Source organism: Conger conger, chromosome 6 (genome assembly GCF_963514075.1).
Source record: "Conger conger chromosome 6, fConCon1.1, whole genome shotgun sequence".
NCBI classification, from domain to species: domain Eukaryota; kingdom Metazoa; phylum Chordata; class Actinopteri; order Anguilliformes; family Congridae; genus Conger; species Conger conger.
In genome coordinates, this window is record NC_083765.1 from 53909319 (window position 1) to 53913952 (window position 4634).

Sequence of the window (4634 nt, forward strand, 5' to 3'; positions counted from 1 at the left end):
CGTGTCCATCTCTATGTTTGATGTATTTCTTTGTGTTCACAGAGTAGTGGTCAAACTGCATTCAGGGTTTAGAGACTGAGGAAGGAACTTTCTCTCTCAATGCCTGTGGGACGAGAGCCAAAAAGATGAACCACACTAACATTTCTTTGAATATTTTCATGAAGCAAGCCTGCTGCAGTTTCTCTTGAGATAACATGGTGAAACAGGGTTTTTATTAGTTGCTACAGGAAAGGAACAGCAGTTTTACGAGACTCTAGCATTTATTAAAACATTAGTTACATGGAAAAAACCACAGGGAAACAGCAGCACACAGTATGCATTAAATCCTCTTATCCTTCTATATACTTAATCCCACTATCTCCTTCATTTGTGTTGTGGTGTGCTAAGGGATGGTACATGCCACGTGTATTTGAAATATGTGTTTTGCATATATTACATATCAAAGGTTTCAACGGTATTTTTGTATAGCTTATACCTCTGTGTCCCGTGAAAGAAACAACTCCTTCACTTTGATTTGTATTCACAGATACATCTACCTGGGGGATAGTTATCATTTTATAATAAGATGCTATTTAGCATTTTGAAAACTGTCTTCGTTTTTCTTGGGGGACTGTATGTATTTATCTTACAGGATTTAACATTTTGTGTAATTTTTTATCTCTGCTGCGTGTGTTCATATGTCTGCGTGCGTGCGTGCGAGTGTGTGCGTGCGAGTGCGTATACACGTACTTGTGCATTTGTGTGTTCATGCGCACAACTTGTCCCACAGCAAGACCTAATCATTTCCCATTATCCTCTCTTGTTCTCAGAGCAGAGTAACATCACAGATAACGAGCTGTATTCATGTAGCGTCTCATCTCAGTATCTGAAACTCACTGGCAACTCTCTGGTAACTCACCTTAACCACCATCAGCGTGTACTTCCCACCAGGGTGTTTCTCTGCAGCCATTTTCTATGAGAATTGACTCACCATGGTGCAATTGTAATGAAAGGGAGAGATTTATTAAACCGGTGAAACAGGGATATGAATAGATGGATTTAAACACTTATTGAGGTTTTTTTTTTATTTTAGGAGACTGGACGGGGTCCTGCTCCATGCAATGTGACCCATGGTACCTTTAATGAGTGCAGTTGGGAGAACTTAAATTTAATTTCTGTCGAAAGGAAATGTCTCCTACAGCATCGTGTCCCTGTCTCTGAAATCAGGCTTTGGTTATTAATTTTTTTCATTGTCCATAGGGAGGTCTGCCCACGACTTGGTATTCCGACCAAGTACATGATGCTAAGCTTCAGCTGTCAGGCTGGAAAAATGACAGGGCTGTATAGCCGCGGGCTAACACACAACACTGAATCGTTTCGCTGTGATAATGCAGTTTCTGTAGTAAGACTGTGATCTGTGGGGTCCAATTGATTCAACAGAGCTGGAGATCCAACCCGTAGCACAACACCAATTTTCCACTGTGGGGAGCTCTTGTGCTGTATAATTTATCAGCCCTCTCTTTTTCCAACCAACTCACATAAACACAAGTGCACACACAAACTTATTATGTACACACATGCACAGAAGCACACACTGTATGCATGGACTAGAAAAACAGTCACACATGCTAACATACTACACACGCTTAAACAAGCATAGCATACACACACAAATGAATGCACACAGTCACACACATGCACACAGACAAATACACATATGCACGCTCTCATAGACACTGCAAACACTGGTCCCTGCTGTAGAATCCCAGCTGTTTCAAAACATAACTTGAGCTGATCAAACCATGTCAAGCTGGGAGCTAGCCTGAACTAGTCAACCAGCTAAACCATGTTGAGCTGGGAGCTGGTCTGAACTGGCCAACCAGCTACCAGTTTCAAAACCTGGCTTGAGCTGTTATTTTTTCAGTAAGGGTGCGCAGATGCTCAAAATCCACTCATTTCAGTGGACCGAGAAACAGTGACCCCGTGACTTCGGGGGAAAAGAGGGGTTACGGTAGAGACCAGACCTCTCGGATACGGTGGCACACCTTTCCCCAGTGCGGTAATCACTGTGACCGTTTTGATTCCGGCACAAAAGGGGCAATTAAAGGGAGTTGTTTAATCAGACGCGCTTTATTGAGCCCTGGCCTCTTAACTTGCAGCTCCAGCCTCATGCCCCTGACGTCTTCAGACACCGCTGACAGGATAGGTCGTCAGTTTAACCGAGCTTTAAGGGTCTCTCCGCCAAAAACAGGCACTGTGTCTGTCCACGCACACACCCTCCTGCAAAAAAAATCATGATCATGATAAAAAAAACTGCTCAATCTAGGTTTTGAAACAGCAGTTCAGATCAGCTCCATACTCAGCATGGTTTGACCAGCTCAAGTTAGGTTTTGAAACAGCAGGTAGCTGGTTGACCAGTTCAGACCAGCTCCATACTCAACATGGTTTGACCAGCTCAAGCTGTTTTGAAACAGCTGGTAGCTGGGAATTCCTGGATTTTACACCATTTTTACACCTACACCTTTGAAGAGTAGGCAGTAATTCAGTTAAGAACACTCGAATCACATATTTGCTATCTCACACCTTAAAGAGTTAAATAAATACCAGCCCAGGCTATGAATCTAATCCACCCGTTACAATTAAGGGCAAAACGTCCAACTCTTCGTGGCAACACAGGCAATTGATTTAAAACTTGACCTTTTTCATTCATCATTTCTTCGCAAGACAGCTCTTGTTTGCCTCTTCAGAGCCGGCCCAGGCAGTTGGGCTAAAACAGGGGGCTTTTCGAATTCGAGCCGACGGAAGCAGAAAGCTGTGGGGTCGTCTCCGCCTCCCTCTTGGGGGAGAAGGCTGCAGAGAAAGACGTGCGGCTTGTTACCAGCCGCAGACTGAAAGTGAGCGGCACAAGGCCTAATGACCTGGGCGAAACCACATGAGGCCCGGCACATAAACACAACAGCTGGGAGGGTAATGTTTTGAAACACGGAGGCTCTCTGTCCTCCTTCATTTCGGAGTGTGCCAGGAAACGCGCCGTATTCCGCAGATGAAAAGGGCTTGTCATTTACCCCCTAAGTCTTAATTATCGCTCCGAGTTTTCCTTTCTGCTTCCCGTGGCCACATTCGGGCTGATATATGGATCCATCTGTACACTGTATAATTCCATTTTTGCTAAGTGGCACTTTCAACAATGGCTCCAATGATATGTCTTCGGCAAAAGTGACAGCCTCGTGCGGCGGGTGAGAACAAAAGAGCGTTCAAGGAATGCGAAAGTCGTGATTAAAACTCCCGTGATGCCAAACCCTCCACGGTTTCGCGTCATCCGCGCATTCCCGGTCGGCCGTGCCATCCCCTCTCTTTCGTCGACGTTCCGGAGATTTGCAATTATTGGGAATTTCAGGAATTTTATCCCACTGGTTTATCCTTTTCCCCGGAAGAATCTGCCGAAGTTATCCGGGTTTCGAGCGGAGCCGCGACAGGAAAGGAGCGGTCAATGCAAATTTCATTTGTTTATTTTGGATTAGCTCTCATGGCATCTGAGGCAGTCTAAAGTCATTACTTGTACCCTCATCACGGTCACAGTGTCATCGCTTCATTCCCCTCTCAAACTTAATAGCCGTGTTCTCCAGAGACTCCTGACCTGTGCTGCCCTGTCTCGATACAGGCCGCATTAAGCTGCGACTCTAAACAGAGGGACGCAGCGGAGTCACATACTAACGATCATATTTACCATCACCTGTGGCGGCTCCTCAAGCACACTGCCATTCAGTCTCTGCTGCTGATGTCACACCGTTAAAGCAGAAACAAAACTAAAGTTGCATTTGGTTTTTTCAATCAATTTTACATCTGCATTTTTAGCATTTGACAGATGCTCTAGTCCAGAGTAACTTACGCCAATTACATTCATTTCAGTTGCAGGAGCTGGATATTTACTGATGAAATTTGGGTTAAGTGACGTTCCCAAGGGTACAGTGGCAGTAACTCCTCAGGTCAAATCGACAACCTCAGAATTTCAAGCTCAGATCCCTAAACCTTACATTACACTGTTAACCAAAGTACCCTTCATTCTAAATTCTTACACACTAGAAACCTTAGTTTTGATAGTTCACTTTCACAGGCAGGTGGCCATTTACATTTAAGATTTACAGTAATATTTAGCATTTACATTGAACATTTATGTATGTTTATATAGAATGTTTTTTTATTTTTTCAATCTTTCTTTCATGCATAATGTTACTCTTGGAAAATAACTGCAATATTTTCTACAACACTTGGTTATGGTAAATTGAGCAGTGTCACATAGCGTGTTATATTTCTCTTCCTGTTACATGCAACCATGAAGCAAACAAACAGCAACAACTACAGAAACATGACAATGAAAAATGAAAGATAAACAAGGAAATACAATACTATATTAAAGGTTGTGTGGGGTGTTTTGAGGCCCTGACCAATACTCTACACCTGTTGATGGTTAATACAGCTACAGCATGACACAGAAGTGAGGATATTTTGTCCTGAGGATGCAAGTGATTTTATCTTGTTTATGAGAGTGTTGCAGGATGTTAGTGAACATCAGTGACAGGGGGAATGTGGTATAACAGACAGTGTTGCAGGATGTTAGAGAACTGTGACTGGGTAAATGTGGTATAACAGACAGT